General features: G+C 43.6%; 1 protein-coding gene across 1 annotated transcript in view; it reads right to left on the bottom strand.

Annotated features, from left to right (window-relative positions):
* The window catches only part of MSH4 (mutS homolog 4), a 2,042,424-nt gene that overhangs the window by 1,837,299 nt on the left and 189,776 nt on the right, over positions 1–15,349 (bottom strand). The window lies entirely within an intron of this gene.

Here is a 15,349-nt window from a genome sequence, read left to right on the forward strand (position 1 = left end):
CAACATTACCCTTGCAGACATTCTCCTGCACAGAATATTCTGCTTCGTTTGTCGAAGAGGCGTGCCCTCCTGTAGCAGGATTGTGTGGTGCGTGCACACAGTTCCTAATCTGGGCAGAATGTAAACACTACTGTGGCTGTCACCACACCTACTCAAACATGTTAATGACAGCCCTTTAAAATTAAAGAGCTGCCAGAGCTGAACTGAAACACCAACCTTCCTCAGGAGAAAAGAATATACCACCAGACCCACGTTTTAGTGCACAAGACAGACACAAAGGTTATGCCCCCCAGAATTGCTTTTGAAAAAAACTCACAATTTATAGCACCTTTTTTTCAAATGTTTGGGCTAAAACCCCTGTCTTTTGCAGAAATTAAGGCAGAGGAATGAGTCGCACAATCAAATATTTATGGCATGTCACAGTATCCAAGAGTAATTTTTCAGCACAGATATAATGTAGTGCCTACAAGAATACTGTCTGCAATAACTGACTGCAAGCAATGATCATTTGTACTTCAAAGGCAAACACTTTCATATTAAACCAATTAGTGGTGGGGATTAATACAACTACCAGGGTTATTTTTTCCCTGAGGTTAGAGAAGCTATGTGGTATTTAGTTAAGAAGGACCGCTGTTGCATGGCAGCCCCGCATTTCTGCTGGAGGTGTTAATTAGCCCAGGAGAGCTTGCAGAGTCTCCTGTGTAGCAGAGGGCTGAGGAATATCCGCATTTTACAGCCCCTTTAATCCTTTAATAAAAGCGGCGGGGAAGACATTCTTCTGAGCTGCAAGAGGGTGAGGCATCAAGGCATTCCAATAGGCAAATTAGGCAGCGAGATGATTTTCAGTTTAGTATGCACATGTTGGTTAAAATCATGACTGGAAAACAACTTTACAATAGAAGTGTATATTAACAAGAAAGTGTCTGTGTAAAATGTAAGCATACAGGTGGTTTGCTGTGCATGCAGGAGTGTGTAGCTGAGAAGGTTTTGGCACAGGCTGATAAAATGTGCACAAAAATATGCTAAACAGGACAAGTAACAAATCATTCCCATACAAAGGTTCTCCGGTTCTGTTTAATCACATTTGTCATTTATAGGCACCCCAAACTTGCCTGCAGTCAGTTCTGCAATATCCAATAGTAGCAGCACTCGTGTGGTAAGGTAAACAAGGCAAACAAAAGGTTTTAGCTGCTTCCTTGAGGAGTGTACGTGGTCATTAGGAGAGCAATCATCTAACTAAGATTGTGCAGTTACAAGCCCCTTTCTTGAAAAGGCAGCAGAAGTAACTGCACCTCTACTCGGGGAGCTACGGTAATTTTAAAGTTCCTCCCCATGACCATGTCGACCTCGAAATCCGGGGAGGCTCCTAATCAGCCTTGCAGAGACTAATCCTGAAAAGTAAATTTTATTGAAATTGATGGGGTAGTTCATATTTGTATCACCATCACTTCAGGAAGTATCTCCGAATGAGAAAAGATCAAGTAAAGTCCCAATGCTAGCAATGATAGCGCACGTGTTGTGTCAGTGACACAGAACGGCTGCCAAGAAACAATGTGCACAGCACTAGCAACTGTAGCGCATACAAAGACGTCTTTGCCGACTCTCACGCTGTCTAAACTTAAGGCGATGTGCCCCCACTAATCACAATGCCCAGCAAACCAAAAGTTGGGGCGCTCCCTTTAACGGAGTTACGGTATGGTACGGTTGGGAACATTTACCTTAGGGTAATGTTTCCCTCTGATAAAAGTAAATATACTATATATTTGTATTTTGACTTTTTTTGTAAGGTGCATGTAAAATAAAACAAGTCACTGATAAAGTAGAAATGCGATTGTTAATGCAGTTCGACCCCACAGTATTAGCTTTTCCCAAATTGGGAGTCCCTTACAGAAGAGATAAACAGGACATAGCGTAATTACACAGTACTTTGTGCTGCTCCCAAAGTGAAAAAAGGCAGGCCAAAGAGGCAGAAATGACCACTAGCAAGCAAGGATTTTTGAAGGACACTGCAACTAACAAATCAGAATGCTGAAACTCACTCTATTGTATACTTTAGTATACAGCAGGCCGAACGCTAACGCTCAACCTAAATATTTATGCAATTTAATTTAATGAGTGCTATTTGGAATAGATTGTGCAGTTATTTAAATGCTGTCATTAACTGCCTACTAATCTGGGAGGGCGTGTCCACTTCCAACGTGGTAAACACAATCTGGATGGGACAAAACACAATTCTGAAAGATTCTCAGCTCAACCCTGGTAGCTATAACACAAGTAGAAGGGAGTCTATAGAAATGTGTGCGTTAAGTTCAAGCTTTACAAAGTCAAGAAAACAAGACATTAAAATTCTCAAATCAATTTAGAAAAGACATCAAGATCATCAAAATAAGTTAATGGCGGCCATATATATATTTTTTAAGAATTAACACAAAAAGTGTTGAGAAAAACAACAGCTCATGGTTGACCAGGACCTAGATGCCATTTCAGACAGACCGCTATGAAGCAGAGGTCAGATATTTCAAGTAGAGTGTCCCAGTCCAAGTTATTACCTTTGGGCTTAGGCCCTCTTTACAAGTTGGGCAATAAATTGTGTGGTGGTTAAAGCTACCGATATTTATGAGGATGGGGAATGCCTGGTATTTACAGAAGCACCCCGATTTTGGAGCAGTAAACACGCTGTTTTTATGTTAAATGTTATTCTCACGTTATTCCCCCAAAAATGTGTGATATGCAATAATTATGACTCCAGACAATTAATAATGGCAATAATTATGCATGAAGATTAACTTCAGCTTCAACACGCTGCAGATGGATATTTCCCTGCGGTGAGCATATGCAGACAAAGTAGGCAAATAATGCATGCCACATAAGGTTGGGAACATGTGTCCACCATCGCAAGACTGGAACCAAGGGTCAAAGATCTGGAACAGGCGTTAATTGATTGCACAGCAATTTCTCCCCTTAAGGCATTTTAATACTCCCAAATGCATTGGACATTAGGCTGATAAAATATCATTTTTTTAAATGGTCTACCAACTGGCTAGTTACCTGATCCTCTCCGGATGAAAGATTAAAGCGAAACTGGAGACACAATGTGCCCAGTGAACTAAATCTTTGTGAGAGGAAACCAAATGAGGGCTTAGGGTGGTTCTTTAAAATCCAAGATTGACTTGGGAGCTAAGTCTTACAGATAGACCTGCTTCCTCTCTCACACAACCTTGCACAGCTCTGATGAGTCACCGAGGGAGAGGCATCAATGGATGTTCTGCAGGCACTTGGCCATGCTGAGACAAGAGGGAAACATCCTGTACTGGTACTTTTGGTTCTCTGGCATCAATCAGATGGACTCCTGGCACACCTGAAAGATAGGATTATGATAGCAAGCTTACTGCAGCTCCTCAGAGGATTGTCAGAAATTGTTTGGTTGGCTGCCAGGATATGAGTCAGATATAATAAACTTCTGTGTGGGAAGGACCGATTCTGATGTGAAGATCAGCAATTGGGCAAAGCCCACAACCCTTAACCTTAGCAGAACAAAAATTCCCACTCACTTCCGGATGCTGATAAACGTGTGAGATCTTTCACATATTTTCTGGGTGCCAACCAACATAGAGGTGACCTGGATCAGAAACCTGTAGAGCATACCGCTGCACAGTGCATACAACCAAGACAACCCATGTATTAGTTGTAAGCAAAATATAGTAATGGTATACAAGAGAAAGCTTCCCTTGCCTACTGGAGTGGAGTGGGCGTTATGAGAGTGCAGTAAGGAGGGTGGGAACATTCCAGCAGAAATCACAGATACTTAGTTGCATCTTCTGAGGCCAAAAACAAGCTTGCTCCTCATCCTTAATCATCTCTTCGTCGAATGCTGAATGGATCCTGAGAACGAGGGGGTTCCTGCGCAGGGTGTGCAAAAACAGGACATTATCATCTAGTATAAAAACTTGAACACCTCTGTTAGCTTGAAGACAGTCTGTGATCAAAACAGTATTCCACAATAGATGTGTGTGTTACCTTGCCATTTATTTTTTACTGAACATCATCGGTTAAATGGGACTGAACAAGTTCTTCCCATCAAAGGAGTGGCCAATGACTTTCTTCTAAGTACCCACCAAAATTATTGTTATGGAAGTTAAGTAAATTTTACTTCTGATAATTATTTCTTCTTGCAGATTCCTTACCATATGAATGAGCCTCAAAGCAATATTACCCTGTGCGGTGGAATAGAAGCTGTGGTGCAGTAATCAAGATCATGCAACACAGTTTGGGTAATTTACCTATCACTGCAAGCTTGAAACATGAGGTACTAGGGCTTCGCAAAAGCACGCAAAGATTATCATGTAGGTGGTCAACAAATGCCAGTAACTGGGACACCAGTGGAAAGAGTTTTGGAGGCAGCCATGATGACTCAATGGGAATTTCACAAATGTCCTCTTGAGGATCCTTCTTGGCCAGGGCACAGCAGCTCTTAATATACAGGGTGACCCAGCATACTGCGGTACATTTGATTAACAATTTGCACTTCTTCACTCTGGCAAGACCCACAAAGAGTTATGCATACTATCTTTTCTGATTAGTGCAGTCTATGTAGTAGCATAGCACATTCCAGGGATCCTGTCTACATAGTCTTTCCTCCTCCGTGGTTGGATGCAGTAAGAAAGATGAAAGGATAATAGATTGCGCCATATGAAAAGGAGAAACCACTCAGGTGAAAAGATGAGCATCTATGAAGGATCAACTTATCTGGCTAGAAAACTGTGAAAGATTGAAGAACTGAGAAGACCTAGGTTCTCTGATTCTAAGCAGTGAAATTATGGTCACCAACAAAACTATCTGAGGAGTAAGAAGACGCACCGGAGAGGCCACTAAGAAAGTCAAAATGATACTGAAATCACACCTAGTAACAATACACAGAGAGGGAGGAAGCAAGTAAAACTTTCAGAAAATGTGCCACTGGTGGTGATCTAACAAGGAAGCTTGATCAAGCAGATACATGAACACAGAGAGTGTCACCAGATAGCCCCCAACAGTATCCACAATGAAACACTGCTGTGCAAAGGACAATGCAAACTCAAGATTTCTGAAAGGCAATATTTTAAGGTGTTTATGCCTCAGTTCACTGAACAAACTTATTTTAGTGACCTGTGTAGACTGATTTGGTATATACTTCTTGGCTGCTAAGATGATGTCTGAGACCTCATCAGGAAGGCAAAGGGCATCGCTCAATCTTCACACATATAGCCACAGCATTTGAGGGATTAGAGTGAGGGACGAGATCATCCTGCTGTGACCACAGGTCTGTTATGCATGAGAGAAGAAGGCATGATCAAGAGCTGAGAATGCCATCCCTACTCATGGTCCTGTAGTGAGGAGCCTGGGAGAATCTGCCCTCACAGTGGGGGAGCCTGCTAGTTGAGCTGCTATCAAGAAGATTCCCCATCACTGCACCCACTTTCACAAGCAAATTAATTCCAGACATAGAGTCTATGAACTCTACTACCTTGTCTGTTGATCTAATGGACGGTAGTGGTACTGTTTGACAAAATCTAATAATGCTCCCTGATACAGAAGATTCTGTATGGGCAGGTGCTGCTCTCATGCTAAACAAAGGTTTGCGCACCATCAGGTGGCCAGGAGGAGCAACCAGCCCAATAAAGATGTGTGTATGACCATGGCTGTCTGAGCCAGGGGAGGTTTGAAGTGACAACCCGCCACAAGGTTGGAGGGGTCCATCCACAAGTGCAGAGGCACTCCTTCGATGCTGGAGCCACTGTGACCTCAGAAACCACTGAAAACCTCTCATGCGCCATCTGGTGTGTGCCACTAACAGGATGCAGGAGACCATGAGACCAGAAGACACAAGACCTGCAGAGCTGGGTTTCAAGCCTAAGTAAAATATCTTAGATTCATTTCCCCAAAATCTGTGAACGTATGAGAAGGAGGAATTGCCTTCATGAGGTTCATGTCCAAAACCACCCCACTGAAGGCCAGCCTCTATCTTGAAGAAAGGTCGGTCTTTCAGAAATTGATGGTACAGTCCAAGTTGTAGTGTTCCCTGATCAACACCAGGTTATCCAAGTACAGAAATACATGGACCCCTGACAATGACAGTGAAGCTACGACAATGGTCAGCACTTTTGCAAAGATGTGTGGAATGTTTGACAGTCCAAACAGTAGAACCGTGAACTAATAATGCTGGGATCCTACTGTGTACCTCAGGTATTGTCTGGTGGCAATGAGAAGAGGAAAATGGAAATCTTCATGATCCAGTGATGCTAACCTGCTCCACGCATTCAATAAGACTTTACTCAGGAGTAGTGTTTTGAACTAGTTTCACCAAATTAATACATTCATAACACCAAGTTCCAGAATGGGTCTTGGACCCCACCCTTCTTGGGAACCAAACATTTAAAAAAACATAAGCCACTTTATTTTAGGGGTACCATCTCTAGTGACCCTTTTTTCAGCATACGTCTACCTCCACAATCAAGGCATAAACTGGGGAGCACATCCACTGGAAGGAGGGCAGTCTGGAGCGAGGAACAGGAACAGTAGGGCACAGTCTTCATAGATTAGCTGAATGATTCAGTGGTCTGTCATGAAAATGGTATACCCTGCCCTCCACAAGCAAAGGTGTTATAAGGAGGACGAGTCAGAGAGGTTTTGAGGCAGCAGAGGATGACAGACAGTATCTTCTGCTACAGCTGATGTGACATTCAAGGACCACCCATGCTCTGAAAGCAGCAGTATAGCTACAAGGTGTCCGGACAGAGAAGGTCACCTTTGCCAGGATTTCATGCTATGGAGTAACCACAAAACTTCCTATATTGTTGGTGGAACTGTTGCACTTGTGAGGTGAGGCCTGCACCCAAGCTGTAGCTATCCTGTTTTTAGGCTCTCCAGGGAGAAGTCAGCCTTTTCTCTGATCAGCTGCTCACGATCAAAATGAATGTCTATCAGTGCAGCTTGCACATCTCCGCAGAAGCCATTAAAATGCATCAAAGTGCACAAATGCAGCATGGCAGCTTTGCCCATGGACTGTGAAATGGTGTTTGTTTAGACCAGGCCGCACTTTAAGTAGTCTGGTAAGCTGATCAGTGTAGATTTTGCCAGTTACTATGTCACTCCCATAAGGGTTGAACATAACGGCCCAGAGGGCAGGCTGCATTAGCAGTGCAAAGAGCAAGACAACTGGAAGTGAAAACATTTTGTGCAACAGAGACAAGTTTATTTACCTCTCTACTGGGAGAAGCCATGGGAATGGCATTCAGTTTCTGCTTTGCAGCAAAAGCATGGATAGCAGATCTTTGTGAGGATCAACAGTAAGACAGAAAGTGGAGACCACCAACAGCAGGCCACTGGCATCTGGCTATGGCTCTAAGGGCTGCTGGCCCGTAAAAGGGGTTTCTCCTTGGAGCCTTGACAAGATCCAATAGCCCTTCATTTGAATGGATGCAAAGGCGCTGCCACTGAGGAGGAGGGATGCACAATCTTAGTAACATTTTTAGATTCTGAACAGTACAAGATCAATTCCAAAGCTTCAGCAGCTTTTTGTACACTATACTTGTAAATAAGGAAACTTTCCATTAAGGGAGTGAGGGGTGGCCCTTTCCAATGTAGTGTTTGGGCCACTTGCATTTTGTAATTACAGACATACGTCAGCTATTGTATTATAAAGGTTAAGACTTTCTGAATCATCATCTACTGTACAGAAATAGTCTTTATGAGGCACTGCAAGTCCACTGGAGTTCGAGCTAAAAGTCTCCATCCTGGCAACTCTCTGAGCTTTAAGGTAGTTCTTTGTTAAGGGAATATCGGTAATATTTGCCTTACTATTTTCCCTCACCTCTGAGGATGATACCTCAAAATCTGTGCCATAGTCAACTCTGTAAGAGGGATCTATCACTGCACCAAAGCAGGGGTTGTAACCAAACAGGGGTAACAACTTGATTGCCTTCAACTTCTTTTTAAACACTGGGGCCTGGGGAAGTTTAGGTGCTTCATAGGGAGGCACTGGGGTCAGCGATGCCAAAGTAGCCAAGCCTGTAAGGATGTAACCCCCAGCAGGTGGCCCAGATGGTGTAGATATTATCCTGAGCAGATAGAGCACAGTAACCCAGAAGGTCAAACCGTGTGGGGTCGACTGTTGGACCCAAAAGCTCGGGTGTTATCTTTTTTATGACGGAATGAAGAGGAGGAATGCTGCACCAGGGGGTAGTAGAGACTTTGTACAGTCCCGGGACCATTTTCATGAGCAAGAGGACTTTTCCTTCCTATGTTGCTTTTTTGCAAGATCTTTTCAGAGTGCATTCCGTTACAGGTGATTCACTTGTAGGCAAAGCAGATCACTATAGCATCTCCCTGAGGATATTAGCCACGGTAATTAAGGCTTAAGAATCCCATGATGCTCTAATGTGCTCCGAGCCACCACATGCAGTTGTCATGTGGATCCAGAAGGGATATCTTCCTGTGGCACCAGCCATGAGTCTTAAAACCTGAATGTTTTGGGGGAGACATATGACCTAGTTGCTGCTTAAATGTTGAGGAATTTCAACAGTGAGACAGGAACAGAGTGCTCCGGATCTACGTCATTAGGACATGAAAAAACAGGAACTGACATCAGAGCAAGGGTTGACACCTAATGTACTCCTATGTCCTCATGCCTGGAGAAAGAGTCACAGCTGAAGTCACATGATGCAGCTTGACAGAGCCGGAGTGATAATGCCAGGGAAAAGCGTTTTTAGAGCAGGCTGACTCCTAGAAGGATAATTCACACGGTGAGGCATTAGCTGGAAAATCTATTCATCAGAAACACAAATCAGGCACAAACAACTGTTACAATGTATCTCGAGCTGGGCTCTACTGTGGCCCACGCTTATTCCAGCTTCACTTTCTTACAGTGCTGAAAGACTTCTGAATCTATGTCTCTTTTGTCATTATATTAAATTATGAGGACTTGTGAGGTCCCATTGGAGAAACCTTCAGCTACCATGTGAGGAAACTGCCTGGCCCTCACTATCTCCTGTAGACCTTTCAAACTATAAACGCACAGCTAACAACTGTTCACTGACACTACCTGCTATTCTATATATGGGTATTAAATTCTCCTGCTCTCTATATGCAACAGGGTCCTAAAATGCTCAACCACACAACCTGACAACTTGAGATTAGACAACAACAAATATTCACAGTATGTTGGCAAAATAACAACACAATTCGTGTTCTTATTCTGTCGACCACACCTCTTCAGTTTACAGTTAATACTACATTTTAACTCAACAAGTTGTTTGTAAATTTGGATAATTCCTCAAATTAAATAGATCAGCTTAGGCCTCTTTCATATATGCCTTAGTCAACAACATAGGAGTTTGCCACAGCTATTCTTTAATAAGGAAATGGTATTTTTCATTCACAGCTATAAACAGGCAAGCCCACTATCCTGGCTGATAGTTCCCATTAATTCTATCTCTTTATCAGCAAAAGGGGTGTGAGTGGCCGATAGAAATTATAATGTGAGAGCAGTGGCCAGGCAAGAGATGGGCCTCACAAGTATATTTTGACCCATAAAAGATTCTGACTGGCTTGCTGACGGCCCATGGACTCATATATATATATATATATATATACATATATATATATATATGCTTATGTATATCTATATATTAATATCAGTAGTACTTATTGAGCTGCAGGTCTTCATGTTTGTGGTTCAGGCCCTCTGACTGGTGTCCATTGGCAGCCTTTTGAGGGGAGGGGATCTGCAAAACTGTCAGGCAGCTCTCTTGGGTCTGATGCCGCGGATGTAAGACTGGCAGTTGGATGGGCCAGAATCTGGAACTGGTTCTTGGGTGCCAAAAGCTGTAGAAGAGGTACTAGAGCTGACCTACGACACCGGAAGGTGAGAGGAAGCACTGAAGCAGTTTGCTGAGTTTTAGCTTTGAACTCTGAGGCTCTCATTGTGAGATATTTGGATTTTCACTTTGGCTGACTTCCAATCTATGCATGAGGCAATTCCATATGTAGAATTACTGCACCCTTATAATTTCCCAAAAAATTCACCAGGTATAACCAGGTGGAATATGTCCGTAGAAAACAACATGGAAATCATGAATTACTAGTGGAAATCAGTGTGGTAGCATCAAGTCCAATGGGGACAATTCAGAATAGTGCAGCCATTCTCGCGTGGTATTACTGCCCTTTTAACCCGTTTCCACTTCTTTTTCATGATTATATTTTTCATGCCATAATGCTATTAAAGAGTTATGTCCTCTGTAAAGAACATGTGTTAGACAACATATTCACATTATGTGTAATGTAATTTTACCAAAAATAAATGCTTGAAGACTTACAAAATATCTGAATTTGAGTTATTTTGACCTTCAATGCAAATTAGTGAGAGGGCAGGTACTTTGTTACAGAGAGAAGTCCAGAGGCAGGCTGTAAACCGACTGAAAGACGTGGACATGCAAACAAATGGCCACTCTACGAAGCTGAAGAGAATAGGTTGAAACTTCTACATCGAGGTAGTATAGTATCAAGGATGTAATGGGACCTGGTACAAACAAGTAACAAACTGACACTTTGACTGCTGTTGGGATACAACCCGTAACACTTATCTAGACTTAATAGGCCTCTCAACTCTCTGGGTCCCGTCTCAAATGCACCAATGGTAGGTACAGCCCTGGGGGTGGGACTTAATATGGAAAGGTTTTGGAATGTTGCCCATCAAATGCATTCAGGCTAATAGGGAGGAGACAGGCAGTCACCCAGCACTAACTGGCAGTGATATTGTTTTTTTTATAAAGAGATTTATTGATTTTACGAAAAAAAGAAACTAAAGATAGAAATACACATAACAGAACACCAAATGGTGTTTGCGGACGGTCAGTCCCTAGACCACGTCCGGACATCGTAGGGCAAATCTATAAAAAGAATGAATGACAGTCAATAGTTTATATTTCAGCCCCATGAGGGTATCTCCTTCCCAGACGCATCGCTTCTCCGCTAAGAGCCTGCCACATCGTCCCATTTCCCCCACACTTTGATGTATTTGTTTGGGCATCCCCTGGCTTCGCATACCAGCCTCTCACGTTGTGCGCACCAGTCCACTCCACGTCTTCATTTGTTCAAAGCAGGCGCCACTCCGGCCTTCCATTCTGCCATTATGTCTCTCTTAGCCACCAAACATGCCACACGCAAGAAATTCTTGCCTGCTCTCCTTAGGCCCAGCTCGCCCCTGACCACCAGCAGAAGTGGTATTGGGGCCACTTCGATATCTTCCCGCAAGGCCTCAGAGACCTTCCCTATGACCGCCCTCCAGTAAATCGTTATCACTGGGCAAGCCCACACCATGGGGAAAAAGTCAGCATCTGGACCGGAGCATCTGGATCATTTAGATGTGGCTCGGAGATCCGCTTTATATAATCTAGTGACAGTGTTAATAACATGATGCGGATGCTGGCTTACACTTCAGAAGGTGACATACACAAAGGTAAAAAAATAAATTGGTTCACTAAGATTTTGGGGGCAGGTTTACGGGATATTTATCTCATCTGTGTAATTTTGGGGGAATAAATTTGACAATAAAGAACTAGCGCAATGCACTTTTGGAAACTTAACGTAGGGTAACATGGAAAACTCTTGCTTTCTTCCAAGTGTGTACTTTGTTTTCTGCCCTTTCTCGTTAAGCACTCCTCCTTGCTAGCTCCTTGTCAATCGTGCCTCTGCATTTCTTGCTGTTACTGCCTTGCGTGCTCCTGTTTGATCGCCATGATTCATGGGCACAGCTGACAACCTAAGTGTTGTTTCTCATCCACTGTGAGTATTGTCTTTGAGTTACTTGTATAACATCACCATAGGTATCATCTCCACAGACCCTGCCTCTGCATATATATCCTATATGTGGGTTTTTGCATCTTAACAGCTATTGTGGGTGAGGAACGTACTGAGCTCAGTCTCACCTTGTGGAGCTCCCGCTTACCATGTGGTGCTTTAACCCACATTCTTTTCTTGTTAATGTTGTTATATATATGTCTTGCACATCTGTTCTGGGTGTTAGATAATCTGAATGTCAAATTGCCTCTTGAGTGCCAGTTCTTTCTGAGCTTCGAAATTCTTGTTCCCTTATGCAGAGTTTCCTCCTAGGATCCTCTTTTTGCTCTGACTCCCTGCGTGATCTTGGGCAGCTGTGTACCCAATATTCTCTTTACTTCTTGCACTAGACCTTGCCAGAATTCCTGGCAGCACACAGAATTTGGGTTTGAGAGAGAACATCTGTCTACTGGCTTTGTTTCTGACAGTTTGGAATTGTTATCCTGAGTACTGCTCATTAAATACCTGAACGTGTAAGCATTATTTTCCCTCTGGTTCTTCTGCTTTCGTCTTTCTAGTCTTTGGGTGTATGTTTGTTCTCTCACATGTTGTTAGAAATGGGGTCTTTGGTTGGCAGTCAGGTTACCCCCATCCAAGCAAGGACCCTCACTCTAGTCAGGGTAAAAGAGAATCACCGTCAACCAACCCCTGCTTACCCCTTTGGTAGATTGACATGAGCAGTAGGCTTAACTTCAGAGTGCTAGGTGTAAAGTACTTGTACCAACACACACAGTAACTTAAGGAAAACACTACAAAATGACACCACACCGGTTTAGAAAAATAGGAAATATTTATCTAAACAAAACAAGACCAAAACGACAACAATACACAAGTCAAATTATCAATTAAAAAACAAAGAGTCTTCATGTAGTTTTAAACACACACTAACACTGTTAGTGTGAAAATGTACCTTGGGTGCGTCAAAAATAACCCCCCACAGGCGAGTGTGCGTCAAAAAGGACTTGGGATACGTAGATTTCACTCACAAGTGAGACCTCACGTTGTTTCTCCTTTCGTCGGGTCGGGTGCGTTGTCTCTTCCCTCCGCAGGAGAGCGAAGCGTCGATCCGGTCAGCACTCTCGGGTCAGGGCAGGCCTTGCGTTGTTTTTACACGATCAGCGGTGCTTGCGTCGGAAATCCAGCCGCACGATAATCCGAAAACCACACAGCGCAGGTTGCGATCTCCCTGCCTCCGTCAGCGATGCTGTGCGTCATTTTCCAGCTCCGTGTGTCGATTCTTCGGTCGCGTTGCAGGCCAGCATCGATTTTCAGCCACAAAGCCTGCAGCACATCGATTTTTCAGCCACAGATCAGAGTTGCACTGATCTTTTCCCCCACGGCGATCTGTGCATGGATTTCTTCCACCTAGGCTGCCAGCTTCTCTTTTCAGGGTCCCAGGAACTGGATGGGCACCACTTGGCAGATTAGGACTCTCTACAGATACTCCAGGTGCTGGCAGAGAGACGTCTTTGCTGTCCCTGAGACTTCAAACAACAGGAGGCAAGCTCTAAATCAAGCCCTTGGAGATCTTCACAAGATGGAAGGCACACAAAGTCCAGTCTTTGTCCTCTTACTCTGGCAGAAGCAGCAACTGCAGGATAACTACACAAAGCACAGTCACAGGCAGGGCAGCTCTTCTTCCTCAGCTCTTTAGCTATTCTCCAGGCAGAGGTTCCTCTTGGTTTCCAGAAGTGTTCTAAAGTCTGTGGTTGTGGGTGCCCTTCTTATACCAGTTTTCTACTTTGAACTAGGCCTACTTGAAAGCAAAATCTCTTCTGAATGTGAAATCCTGCCTTGCCCAGGCCAGGCCCCAGACACTCACCAGGGGGTTGGAGACTACATTGTGTGAGGGGAGGTACAGCCCTTTCAGGTGTGAGTGACCACTCCTCCCCTCCCTCCTAGCACAGATGGCTCATCAGGATATGCAGGCCACACCCCAGCTCCCTTTGTGTCACTGTCTAGTGAGAGGTGCAACCAGCCCAACTGTCAAACTGACCCGGACAGGGAATCCACAAACAGGCAGAGTCACAGAAATGGTATAAGCAAGAAAATGCTCACTTTCTAAAAGTGGCATTTTCAAACACACAATCTTAAAATCAACTTTACTAAAATATGGATTTTTAAATTGTGAGCTCAGAGACCCCAAACTCCACATGTCTATCCGCTCCCAAAGGGAATCTACACTTTAATCTGATTTAAAGGTAGCCCCAATGTTAACCTATGAGAGGGACAGGCCTTGCAACAGTGAAAAACGAATTTAGCAATATTTCACTGTCAGGACATATAAAACACATTACTATATGTCCTACCGTAACCATACACTGCACCCTGCCCTTTGGGCCACCTAGGGCCTACCTTAGGAGTGTGTTACATGTAAGAAAAGGGAAGGTTTAGGCCTGGCAAGTGAGTACACTTGCCAAGTCGAATTTACAGTTAAAACTGCATACACAGACACTGCAGTGGCAGGTCTGAGACATGATTACAGAGCTACTAATGTGGGTGGCACAACCAGTGCTGTAGGCCCACTAGTAGCATTTGATTTACAGGCCCTGGCACCTCTAGTGCACTTTACTAGGGACTTACTAGTAAATCAAATATGGCAATCATGGATAACCCAATCAACAATACAATTTACACAGAGACCATATGCATTTTAGCACTGGTTAGCAGTGGTGAAGCGCTCAGAGTTCAAAAGCCAACAGCAAAAGGTCAGAAAAAATAGGAGGCAGGAGGCAACAAGTCTGGGGATGACCCTGCAAAAACTCAAAAGACTAACACATGTTGATGTTGATATTTCGGACTCCATTCTACTTACTCTGTCTAAATCCCTCAATAAGACTCAATGTATCAGTCTCCTTGCCTGTCACCACCCTACATCTGTTTTGTGTTACTGTGATAGCACACTGCATATTAGGCTCTTCTAGACAGACAAATATTCTTGACTTTGGTAAGTAGCAGTGATCCAATATCTCAGCTTTTCATAGTATTGCTACATGGACTGTGCTCTATATTTAGATTCATACACAGATCCTAATGTATGAGGATTCCTTTTGCAAAACGTTTCTGTTCTTGAAAACCTCAGAGGAAGTCAGCAGTGGTCCCCTGGACCGCTGCCTACTCCCATGAGGCTGCCAGCTTGATCCCTAAAGGGGAACCCCCACAACCTCCTGTGAATCAGTTAGTACCTCCTTTGAGGAGCTGGTAACTTGCTAACTGTTTAAGACTGGAATTCTGGCCGCAAATCACTGATACAGCTGGCTACCGAATCGCTACTTAGAAGAAACACCCCTTCCACGCCCCTTCCAAATTACAATTTTGCATGGGCTTAAGAAACCAGTTTACGAGTTGTGAAATTTGTTCCAACTCGCAAAATAGGTTTTGTAAATTACAGAAAGGGATTTTGCATTCCTAAACCCGGTGTTTATGTGACTCACAGGGTTTACGACTGCAAATCTGGGCCACAGGTCCATACTTG

Source organism: Pleurodeles waltl, chromosome 4_2, assembly GCF_031143425.1.
Source record: "Pleurodeles waltl isolate 20211129_DDA chromosome 4_2, aPleWal1.hap1.20221129, whole genome shotgun sequence".
NCBI lineage: Eukaryota > Metazoa > Chordata > Amphibia > Caudata > Salamandridae > Pleurodeles > Pleurodeles waltl.